Genomic DNA, 14,046 nt, shown 5'->3' on the forward strand with positions numbered 1-14,046 from the left:
TAAGGCATGAATAAATATCTGGATATCTGAAATATGAAACTTTGTACGGAAATGAGAATAGGTCGAGCATCATCCTCTCCTACTAACTTTCTATACTACACTTGGCATCACTCACAAGAATCTGGAAGTCTGACTTTGGTACTTGTTCTATCATCTCTCCCTTAGCTTTAAGCCATCACTCTAAGTATGTGAACCACTAAATATACTTTAATCTAAACTGCAATCACTTTACTCTTGAGTCTAGAACACAACAATACACATAAGTAATAAACTTACTCTGGAAGACTACACCTGGAAGTGTAAAAGCCACTTCTAATACTTCCTTCTGAGATACAACTCTATCTTTCTATAGCCTCACTTGTCATCACATTATATCTTGAACACTTACTAACTTAGAATCTTCATAAGTATCACCACATCCTGAATTCACACCATCTACAGCTTCAACTCTCATTTCTATTCACTCATTCTTCAAAGAGTCAATCTTAGATTCTAACACTTAACACGGATATCATCAACCTCTAATAAACCAAACTACTCTTGTCATAGCTTACTAATATCATATCTCTAAACTTGTATTTCTAAACCATGAGACCAAGATCATACCAAAAAGGCTCCACATTATCTATCCATAACTCCTTAACTTAGCTATTAAGAACATTATATACTATATCACTAGTCTCCTTCCTCTTAGAAACTCAGCAATACTACTAACCACACATAACACGTAATAACCATGGGAAAATAATACAACCCCATATCACCTTGGGCATGTATCTTCACCATACATAAAACATACTTAATTATAGATAACTAAACTCAAACTCTTACATACACTGTTCAGGCCTACTAGATCACTTCCTAGCATCACTAACTAAGAAATTATTTCATCCACTTTGATGACCATCATCTGTTCAAACTTAATGTCTATTGTTATTCTCACTTGGAAGTTATAAAATAAAACATCAAGAAACACTAGTCCATTAGAAATTTATAACAACAATAACCAATCATAATCATATGGCCTATCTTATCAAAATCCATTAACACATCCTCCTTCTACACATCATTACTACTATAGCTCTATAGGTTTCAACTAAACTTCTTTTTGTAGCCTCAAGGGAAGCATATATTAACAATACTAAACCACCAAATACTTCATTAATATCCTATACCTTTTTTTTCAACTATGATAAATACCCTTAATAACTCCTTTCGTACCTCAAGCAAACAACAATTCCCCTTAACTAATAACTCATTCTCTTTCTTCCGCCAAACTAACGCATATGAACATATCACTTTAACACAACTAGCTAATGTGCACAAGTTTATCTCTATACTTTCTACCAATCGTTATTCCCACCTTTTTTATCACTACTTTTCTATACCCATACTTCCAACTATAATAGGGTTCTACTATTTATAAATCATAAATCTGAGGTTCATAGTATCCCTCGAATGCATACTATATTTAACAATCTAGTTTCATACTATCTCTATTCATGAGTACTATCTATACTGAAGGAATAATGAGGGATCAAAATGCATATCTAATTCTGACTCAACTAAATAACTCATAAGGATAAGGACATAAACTTTCAACTCAAGGAACATTACACACCATAGTGCATTTTTAAAGCCCTTTGTGTGACTTCTGAAACTTCTGCTACCAAATCTGAGAACATTATCTGGGGAGGAATTAGAACTTGCTAATTATGTTAGCTCAAGAATAATACATAGATGAGGAATTTAAGGGTAACACATGAATAGATAGAAGATTCTTAAGAAACAACTTTACTGCACTACCTAAAGTATGAAAGGAGAGAAAATTTTCTTAAATACCTCATAGCCTCTCAAAGAAAAGTACAGACGTCTCCGTACCATTTCGCAAGACTCTACTAGACATGGCTTCACAGACACACTAGGACACTTGAACCTTTTGCTTTGATACTAAGTTTGTAATGCCCCAAAAATGGTCCAGAGATGTCACACGGTGCTTACGACTATAAGTAATCCCAAGCCAACCCTTTTACTGGCATAACTCATAAATAACTGAATAAAATACATAAATTTGAATGTAATAAGCAGAAGATAACTCTTTTCTAAATCTGATCAATACAAAACTAAATTAAAATAATTACAACTCTACTTTTACAAACAAAACTGGAATCAAATACCTTAACTCTACTGACTGTCTATGAAGTCTCTACTAGTATTGAGTATAAGTAGCTAAGACATGACCCCCCAGCTATCCCAAATTAATACAACTGAATAAATAAAAATAAGATACTACTCAAATAATATGACTGACTCGAGCCCTTGAATCAAGAGGAATCATCACCTACCGACTGGAAGCTGCAATCTGTTTGAATATGGTATGTGTGCTACAACTGAACTGATACCTACATTATGAGACAATGTAGCACATAGTCGTATATGTGGATCAGTACTTTGAGGATATACTGAGTATATGGGGGTGAAATGCATAAGTAAAATATCATCTCATCATCATAATTTATAAAAAAATTGTATGCTAAATGTAAATGACTCACATAAACTGGAATATCTGAATTACTGCAATATAAGGATTTAAGAAGCAAAACATACTTTATGAATCTTTTGAGCCATAAAATTTAGTTCTAAAATTTGTACTTGTATTCTCCCTTTAAATAATACTGTCTAAGTGTAGAAAGGACTCACTCTTAATCTGTAAGCTGAAAGCTAAAAATTATAGCTAATACACTTAGTTTTTCTAAAGGCTTTTATGTTGCTCTTTCCGTTCTAGAATCTGTAGTTTGTAAGCTTTAAAACTTTAGGGAAAATACTTTATCTGAAGGGAGATACCTTAAAACTATTCTGAAAATCTTTACTATTAAGTTGTAAGGAATTCTTTAAAAACTTTAGGACATAGAAACTTTAGGAGCTTTAGAAATTTTAGAACTTTGGGACTTTTGGACTCAAGGAGTTTCTTCTAACCGACATAAACCATATGAGCTAACATAGAGTCCAACATCTTTCCTACGTTGGGGGGAGTTGTTCTACCCTTGCCATCAGAATAGAACCTTAACTTGAGTGATCAAAATCTTAGCCATCCACTTAGAAGTAGGAATAATCTTAGTCCTATGGTGGCACGTAGTTCTGGGGCATGAGACCTTGGAATCATACCCAACTCGGTGGTAAATACTACTCCCATACTTACGCTTAAAACATTAGGAAATCCACTTTAAATTAGCACAAATGTTTGCAAGAAAACCAATTAAAACGAAGAATAATCCTAATCATGTAATTCAACCATTAAATCATGGAAAATCTCATAATCTTGAAAATAATGATAATGGGTATAAACTCTAACTTGAAATTTATAGGAATTCATATAATTTGCAGTAAATTTGTATTTAAAATAAAGTTTTGGGTACAAGGATGAAAGAATTATCCTTGTTCAGACCCCACATACCTTAGTTTGATGATCTAGATTCTAGAACTTGAATCTTGAATCTATTTTGATGTTTTGGAGATGACTTTTTGGAGTTCTTGTAATGGGAATCCTAAATCTTGAATTTCTTTGGAGAATTAATGGAGAAATTTGGATTTCTTACGGAGAAAGTTTAATGAACTAGGGTTTTACTTGAGAGAGATTTGATGAAAAGTGGATGTGAAGTACTTTGAAGGAGTTTAATTCACTGTTTAAGATGGACTAGGGGCTGGGAGAATGACCAAAATGCCCTCTTTAAACCCCCAAACAAAATTGAAAAATACAACACTTTGCAAACTGGGTGGCCACCGCAACGCACCACTATCGCCGTGGCTTACTGGAATTTGGAATATCGGGAACTGGGCTCCCTCTGTGACGTGCCACAATTGCGGAGCCCTTATTTTTGTCATTTTGACCATTGGCGTGATGCGCCAGCATCGCGGAGTCTCACTGGAATGGGACAATTGGGAAAATAGGCTTCTCCGCATCGTGGGGCTATTGAAGAGGGCCACTGGAATTCGACAATTATGAATTTTGCCTTCTCCGTGATACGCCAAGTGCCCAAGTGGCACACTATCAACTTAAAAATGCCATAACTCCTTCATCGAATGTTGGATTTAGTTGAATTTGGTATCGATGGAAAGCTTATTCAATTTTCCAAACAATAAAAAATCAAAATTTTGAAAATACTGCATGAAATAAATGATATTTATCTTTAAAGCAAATTCTTGACATTCTAGGGAAGAATTTAAGCTAGGAAAATATTGGGTATTACATGTGCGCAGGAGGGTATGACTCCTCCCTAACTCATACACCAATCATATGAGTGGTACACACCACTTGTACCCTAGAAAGAATGTTGGAATCTAATTTTGTCCAACATATGATTTCATATTGTAACTCATATCCAATAATACGATCAGTACCCTAGAATCTTACCCTAGGCAGAATCATCTAGGCTAGACATAGGACATCATACGATTTGGCACTATACTTCTCGTACCCTAACATATGACTAGTATGATGTCCATTCTTACCTTGGACAAAAACCAACCAAAGCCATATTGAGTATCATGCGACCAAAGACTCTAAACCGTATCCACATCATAGGACAAATAAGCATAAGTCGTATTATTTCCAGAGAGCTCAAATAAAACTAGGGTATTTCAATGTGAGAAGGTTATAGTATTAATTTCTAATTAATTTGAAATCTGAAAAACAATTAAAACTTCGAAACTAACTTTAGCAATTAACTAATACTAGAATTTAAGGGGGTGCAAAAATATATGCTTGCACTAATGCTTCTTCATAAAGAACTTGAAGGCACATGCCACATGATCACAATATACATCAACCTAATTGTAAGTATATGTTTTGGTGTTGAGTTGTAACTACCAATAATTATACTAAGGAAAAAGGAAAAGGATAGTAAATTGCGAATTATGATAATTAAGGAATCAATTTTTACATCAACTAGTTTAACCGCACATGTAATGTTTGATTATTTAAAATTAAATGATTTTATCTATTGTAGAGATTTTTAATGAAGTGTAAAAGTTTAAATCACTTTTCAAATATTCTTCACACTTTAATATAATAATATAAACATAAACATATATCTAAGTGTAAGCACATATATATTTTACCTCCAGAAGTTTTAAGTGGTTGATAGATCATTACTTTTGCGCTTGTCCATATTTGAAGTTTGGATCATCACTTTTGCATTTGGTTGAAGTTTTAAGAAAGACGCATCAATTTGAACCATGTTTGTGGTAAAATTATTTTTTTCCTATATTTAAAATCTTTCTTTATTTTTAAAATCAAATCTTTACAAAATCATTAATTACATTCTTCTCATGTACTTAAAACTTAGCAAAAAATGATATTTCTTAAATTTTTCTTATTCTAACTTTTTTATATTTATTTCTAGATTTCTCAAATCTTCTTAAAATCAAATTTAGTTGATTTAGAATTCTTAAACTAATGAAAAAAGTATTAACTGTCATTAATTTTGATGACTTCTAATAAGAAAAGGGTTTATCATAAATATATTTAATTAGTTTTCAACTCTTAAATATTAGGAAAAAATAGTGAAAAGATGATTTTATCTAAAGCAGAGGCTTTATATGAAGGACAAAAAGTTCAAACAACATTTCTAAGGCCCTTCACACTTTTAAAATATTATCGATATAGATAGATTATAGATATAGATTATAAATTATATAGGGTTAATATTACTAATAGTGATAACTAAGAAATTAATTTTTACATTAATTACATAGAAAATAGAAAAAATTCCAAAAGACTGGGAAAAAATTAAGTTAGGTACTGTACTAAAATGTAAGAGTAAATAATAACTATCTAAACTAAAAGAAATTTTATATAAATTAAAAGAGGTTATACAATTACATAAATATAAATTTATGGCCATATATGCTATTTCCCTTCTTCTTTTCTTTTCAAAAAAAAAAATATTGCAAATAATATTTAATTTCTTTAGTTTTTCTACTGCTCAAGTACTCTATTTTGTTGTCAATTTTTTTAATTCACTGCTTGAACAAAGAGGGTGTGAGGTTTGATTTTTTTTTAAAAGATAATCAATAATCTAAGTGCTATAACTTATAAATTGGACATATTTATTTTTGACCTTTAGCTTATTTTTATAATTTTTGACCTAATAGTAAATGTTTTTAAATATTTTTTATTTTCTTCAAACACCACAAAAAAAGGAGCTTAAAAGAAAAAAAAATTAAAATAAATTAATTCAAAAGCTCTCAAAGTTATTGAAATTATTAAATTTTTGTTCTTCAAAATGCTTCTAATGATAGTTTTTAATGTCAATATCAAATTTAGGAATTAGGAATTCACTAACATACAAAAAACAATAACACTTTAAAATGTTGCAAAAAATATCACAATAAAAAATTACAAAATCTAATCATAACTTAACCAGAGACAGAGCTACAATACTATAGGAGGGTTTGGATGAACCCAATAACTTTTGCATAAATTCTATATTTATACTAAAAAAATGAATAAACTACTTAATAAATAATTTATGTGAGCACACATAAAAAAAAAGCAGCTAGTCCAATGGTACGTGCAGGTCCATGAGAGCGCCTAACCTGTGTCATTGTGGGCTCGAAACCCATTGGCGAAAATTCCCTCCCTTTTTTTCCACATGTAGATTTCTTCTATTGTATTATTTAAAAAACACCAAAAAATTGATACTTGATAAATAAAAGCTAAAAATATGTGAAAACAAGCAATTTAGCTTGAATATCCATTGATGGATACAGAGAAAGTAGAGAAGAAGAAGATCAAATGAATTTTTATTATCTCAACTGGCTCTGTACAAGGTGATGGCACACTATTTATAGATAAGGTAATCGAGCTAAGAGAAATATCTTAGCTCATTGCCAGCTTACAGACAGCTACTTAATCCACCAGCTAATTGTCTAAAAACTTGCTAACTATCTCCACTAATTGGCTAATCATTACAGTTAATGAAATAATCATAACTAACTATTCCAACTAATCTATATTATTTATATAGCTTTACTTGAACTTTACATATTGGAACACTCTCCCTCAAGCTACAGGGTGCATGATATTAAGCACACCAAGCTTTCTAAGAAAATAGGAATGCTGAGCATGACTCAACCCTTTGGTGAGCAGATCAGCAACCTGATCATGAGTAGGAACATATACTGCCTGGATCAGACCACTTTTAATCTTATCCCTAATGAAGTGATAATTAATTTTAATATATTTGGTTCTCTTATGAAATACAGGGTTATTGGCTAGTTGAATAGATGAATTATTGTCATTAAACACTGAGATAGGCATATCAATAGGAACACTGAGTTCTTGGAATAAGCTAACTAACCAGGTCAATTCAACAATAGCTATGTCCATGCTTCTATACTCAGCCTCAACAGAACTTCTGGATACAGTGTGTTGTTTCTTGGATTTCCATGAGATTAAAGAATTACCAAACTAAACTACATAGCCTGTGACTGACCTTCTAGTATCGGGAAAGGCAGCCTAGTCTGAATTGCACCAGCAAGTAAGTAGGATGGAAGGTTGGACTCTCAACCAAACTCCTTGCCCAAGTATACTTTTGAGATACCTCACTACTCTAGTAGCAGCTTCCAAATGAGTCTTTTAGGTTGTTGCATGAATTGACTAAGAGTTTGCACAACAAAACTAATGTCTGGTCTAGTGATAGTAGCATACATGACCTTACCTATTAGTCTTTGATATAAGGAAATGTCTTTAAGTAACTCATAGCCATGTGCACCTATTGAGTGGTCATATTCTGTAGTAGTTAGTTTAAGATTTGATTCTAAAAGGGTAGAAGTTGGTTTAGCACCACTTAGGCCAGTGTTTGATATCAATTCAAGAATATATTTCCTTTGGATTAGAATGATTCCTGTATCTGACCTGAGAACTTCAATGCCTAAGAAATACTTGAGATCACTAAGTCTTTCATCTTGAACTGTTGATACCTCCTTTGTGGTAGTAATTAAGAAAGCACTGCTCCCATTAATGAGTAAATCATCAACATAAACTAGAATAACTACTATATCAGATGCTTTCTTAAGTGGAAATAGAGAGTAATCATGTGCACTCTGTGTAAAACCAACTGCAAGAAAAGCATTGGTAAACTTGATATTCCACTGTTTGGATACTTGTTTAAGTCCATATAAGGACTTGAGCAACTTGCAATCTTTCTTCTCCCTCAATATTTAAATCCTTCTAGCATTTCCATATATAATTTTTCTTTAAGATCAACTTGTAAAAAAGCATTGTACACATCCATCTATTAAATACACCAACCTCTGGACATAACTACTGCAATGATACATCTCACCATTACCATCTTTACTATAGGTGAGTATATCTTAAAATAGTATAATCCATCCTGCTGACTATAGCCCTTGGTTATAAGTATAGTTTTGAACCTGTCTACTTCACTATTTACCTGGAACTTAATCTTGTAGTTCCATTTGGAATAAAAAATGCTCTTACCTTTAGGTAAGTCCATAACTTTCCAAGTGTTGTTAGCTTCTAGAGCCTGAATTTCTAACTGCATTGCCTCTACCCATATTTTTATCTTTTACAGCTTGCTTGAAACTCTGAGGCTCAGTGTAGTTAGAGAAATTGGTCAGGTAACCTTGATAAGCATTACTAATTTTCTATAAGATGGACTGTTGGCTAGAGGATGCTTACACTTCTAATTTTTGGTGGGATTTACATTATCCTACATCCATATGAGGGGTTTAATAGCTCTAGAAAGTTTGTTGGATATAGTAGGAAAATCTATATTGTCATCAGGCGAATCTGCATTTGTTATTGTAGCATCATCATAAGTGGCTACATCTGTAGTAGGTAGTACTACAGGGGTGAAATCACCATCTTCAACTGGAGAAGATGGTGCATGAGAAGCAACCTTATGAGTATTATTACTATCAATGTCATCATCATCTAGTGAGACCAAAAATTCAGGCATCCATACACCATTGTGGATGCTTTCATGTGTTACAACTGGGCAAAAGGAAAGACGTACTCTTGAAAAATAACATCTCTGCTCACCAAAAGCTTTTTTGTGTGAATATCTAGCAAAACATAGCCTTTTTGAGTTTCAGAATAAAAAATACAACAGGTCTGGTCCTTTCTGAGAACTTACCTCTTTGGAACTATAGTCACATAACACATACAACTGCTTTGGAGAATAGAAGCTCAAATAAGCTTTTACCATTCAGAACTGAAGAGGGCAGCCTGTTCATTAAGTATACAACAACCTTCACATAACCCCAATACTTAGTAGGTAAATATGATTAAAATTTAATGGCCCTAGCTATGTTTAGGTTCTGCCTATATTTCTTCTCCACAATACTATTCTGTTGTGGTGTATGAGGACAACTTGTTTGATGCACAATACCAAAGGATTGGAATAACAACTTGCATTATGATTTAAGAAAATTTGTTCCATTATCAAACCTTATAGTCTTAATCAATTTACTAAACTATGTTTTGATCACAGAGATGAAGTTCTTAATAGCTACTATAGTTTCAGATTTCAATTGTAATAAATGAAATCAAGTATATCTACTATGATCATCCACCATACTCAGGAGATAACATTTATTATCAAAGGTAGGAGTTTTATAAGGCACCCAAAGGTCCATATGTACAAGTTCAAAGTAGATAAATGATCTAGAATCACTATCAGGATATGACAGCCTAGTTTGCTTAGCTAGGGGACATACTGTACATTTGTGTAGAACCTCTACTTCATTATTATTCTTTAATATATCCAAAATTCTTAAACCCTGTGGTGATGGATGCCCAAGTCTCTTGTACCATAGAGTACTGCTTTGAAGAGCCACTTATGTAACTATTTTATGAGGCCTGTGAACTGCAACTACATGTTTAGTTTTTTCTTTCTAGTCATTCTTGAAGATATAAAGTCCACCTTCTTATCTACTAATTCTCTTTACCTTACCACTTAAGAGGTCCTAAAAATACACAAAAATCAGGGTAAAATAAAATAAAGCAAGATAATTCCTTAGTTACTTTAGCTACAGATAGTAGGTTGAACTTGAACTATGGGACAAATAGAACATCTTTGATCAGCTTATCTCCAAATATGTAAGCTTCTCCAGTATGTGATATGTCTACTTCAGCTCCAGTAGGTAAATGCAATTTGTCCTTGTGACATTGAGATAACCTTCTACCATCTTGAAACATATGCCTTATTGCAGATACATAATGTGTAGCACTTGAATCCACAATCCAATTCTGACTGCAATTTTTGGATAGAAAATAAGTAGTAATACCTATCATGTTGACTTGTTTCATCTTTGTAGTATCTTTGCTCAACATGTTTAGGATTTGATTGTATTCTTCTTCAGTGGAGGTATAACCCTTAGCTATATATGGATGGTTTATCTCTTGACTAGTGCTGGCTACATCAGTTTATCCCATCACTATATTTGAACTATGATACTGAGTGTTATAAGGATGTATTTCACCATTACCAGAGTACTTGTAACCATGTCCTACATTACTATGTCCACTACCATATGACTTGTTGGAACTAGTGTTGTATACTGATTTCTTTCTTTGCTTCCAATCAGTAGGATACCCTTTTAATTTGTAATAATTTTCCTTGGTGTTGCCTATGAAATGATAATATTCATACCTTCTCCCTCTATAATTTGAGCTCCCATGTCTAGGATTGGTACTACGATTCACCTGCATAGCTATTGGTTCTAATTTGTCTAGCACAGTAATTAGACACAATGAGTGTTGAGTTTAATTACCGATAATCATAGCATATGCTTGATTGATATTAGGAGTCACGTGCTTTAATAAAATTTATCTACGAGCTTGATCATATGAATCATTCAGCCCACTCAAATATTGCAGTAACCTTAACTGATACAAGTGATCTACATACTCCTTAGATCTAGGGCAATCACAACTAGGATTTAGAACTAAAATATCATATTCACTCCACAAGCTTTTTAGTTTTGTAAAATAGCCTAAAGCAGAATCAATACCTTGAGAAAGCAAGTTTATTTATTGATTTAGTTGATAAATACGCATATGATTAACCTTATCAAAACACTACTTAAGGTCCTTCTATACTACAATGGCACTAGTAGCATATATGATTCCACTAACTGTATTCATGATCCAGGAAAGCACAATGGTATTGCATATTTCCCATTGTTCATAGAGTTCACCCTTTTACAATGCCTTGTTACAGAATCTAGTGACAAAGCCATACTTTCTCTTGCCTAAAAGACTAATGCGCATCGATCGACTTTATAAGTTATAATTGTCAGATCCAGTTAACTTGATAGTTACTAGTACAATACTTGACCTATCCGAAGCACTGATGTAAAGAGGATCATTTTGATCAATTTTAATAGGCACCATAGCTCACGCAGCCAAAAAAATAGAGATACACTGTAATTAATCTCGATGCACGAAATTGGATTTAAAGCAGGTATAGAAAATACAGAGTTAATAGAAGAGGAGGAATCTAAATCCTCTTAATTTAATGGTCACAAGCTCTGATACCATATGAAAACAAGCAATCTAGCTTAAATATCCATTGATGGATACAGAGAAAGTAGAGAAGAAGAAGATGAAACTGAATTTGTATTATCTCAACTGACTTTGTACAAGGTGATGCCACACTATTTATAGACGAGGAAATTAAGCTAGGAGAAATATCTTAGCTCATTGCTAGCTCACTAACAACTATTTAATCCACCCGCTAGCTGTCTAACAACTTGCTAATTATCTCCACTAACCAGCCAATCATTACAAATAATGAAAAAATCATAACAATTTGTTCCAACTAATCTATATTATTTACATAGCTTTACATGAACTTACATATTGGAACAAAATAGCGTCTATAGCTCTAAAAATCTCTACCTTTTATGGAGTTCTTTTTTTAAAAAAAAAAATTATTGATAAAAGCAAAATAAAATAGCGTGAAGTCCTATAACACCCCACATTTTTTAGCTAGAAGTCGAACCATTGTTTCTATATGTATAAACTATAAGTCCATGATTTATATTTGAATGCATGTGTCATGATCATTGGCCTAGTGTGAAGAGAGCTTATGAGGTGGAAAAATACTCATAGGAATCACCTAGAGCAAAGTGATCTAAAAGCCATTGATTCGGCTAAATTTTTGTATTTGATTCCATAAGGGCTATCTTTGAAAATGTATAACTTCTTACTTTGTATCTCAAGACCCACTAAATTATAGATAATTGAATTAGACTTCCAATGATACCAATTTCCCCTTAATCCGATGCATGAGCAAAAAGTTATGACCATGCAAAGGTAGTACGTCACATGACAATCGCAATCGGCCACTGGATGAGGTGTGCGATTGGCATGCGCCACACAACCTAAGGTGTGAGGTTGACATTCTTCGCACAACCTATGGTGTGCGATTGGCATGCGCCATACAGAAAAGGCATAGTGCCAAAAGCTTCTCTATTTTGACTTAAATCAAGGGCGTTGAAGACTTTCTACACCTCTAAACCATCCCTAATTACTCCTAAATGAAAAAAGGCATCTTTAAACACGTAAATTCCATTCCCTTAGCCCCAACATTTAGTATACAATTCAAAAACCATTCCCCTCTTTCCTAGAACAAAATTCAAGTATCATCTCTCAAGAACTCAAGAATTTAAGCTTTCATTTAAAGATTTCTTCAAGAATCCATTCAATTAAGGTATGTGGGGTATTCATCAATGGGTCCCTTTCACCCATTGAGCCAAAAAAACCCTCTCTTTCATTAAAGTGTGAGTTTTTGCTTCATTATAGAATTTTCACATGTTCAAGATAAATTTAATCCATGTTTTCCTTAGTAAATTAACTCAATTCATGTCGATATATGACCCCATGAAAAATTAGGTTATATCATGCTTTAAAATTTCAAGTTCCCATGTCATATTCAAGTGATTTCATGTTACAATATCAATTATGTATTAAATCATTTAATATGTTTCCCTCATGTTTAACACATTCTCATGTTTAAAATTCATGTTACTCATCTATTTGTTAAAATGTCTTATTCTTTTGGATCTTTGAATTATGAGTCCATAAAACTATTTTAAGCATTGTTATCATATTTTTTGTAATCATTCGGTGTTGGAGAGTTATGAACACCTAATACCTATGTGATTTGTAGGTCTCTGTTTACAAGTAACAAGTCAGTTAGACCATCATTTTACATTCAGAATATCATATTCATGCTGAGCACTTACAAGTATAGTACCACGTCATGTTAAACAACAAATAATACCAGTATCATTCAATTAGGAGTAATACTTAGCACCCAATGAGCTCAGGGATAATGACTCCCCCGTCAGCAGAGGCAAGAGTCGTTAGTAGCAGTCCCTAAGTTTTAGACCGACGGCACCACCGTAGATTATGAGGGGTTCCCCGTCAGTAGAGACATGTCACCTATATCCTTTGGGACATCAGCCTTGTTGTAAGACACCACAAAATCCTAAGCTTAATTCAGTCCATTTATGTTTGTTAAGGGGGTCCCATACTTAGAAAATTCTAGCTAAGTTTCCAGACTTAATTTATTTTAGCCTTCAAAAGTTTGCAATATCATTTCGTGACCTTAATATTCTTAAATGTACTATATTTTGCTGAATTCATGATCAGTAAGGTCAATAGGTGTTCCTAGACAAGTTTTGGATTCTTCTAAACTCATTTAGACCACATTTGGAAGTCCAAAATAGTGGACCAATGTGATTTTGGTGTGCCGCATCACCTATCGTGCTGGTTAACATTGTTGCAGATTGCCAGAGCCAAAAGTACTGAGGCTTAGCGTGATCATGGTATGACGCATTGGGTATCACATTGATGCCATTGATGCGTTGCATCGCTTATAGCATCGATGCCCAATTTTTATTCATTAAATGGCCACGTCATTAAGGGTAAATAGGTCATTTTTCCATGAGTCAGGTCAGCCTCAAACACGAAATTAATCTTTAAATGACCAAAATATCTCATTCCTT

This window comes from Capsicum annuum, chromosome 4 (genome assembly GCF_002878395.1).
Source record: "Capsicum annuum cultivar UCD-10X-F1 chromosome 4, UCD10Xv1.1, whole genome shotgun sequence".
In the NCBI taxonomy this organism is placed as follows: domain Eukaryota; kingdom Viridiplantae; phylum Streptophyta; class Magnoliopsida; order Solanales; family Solanaceae; genus Capsicum; species Capsicum annuum.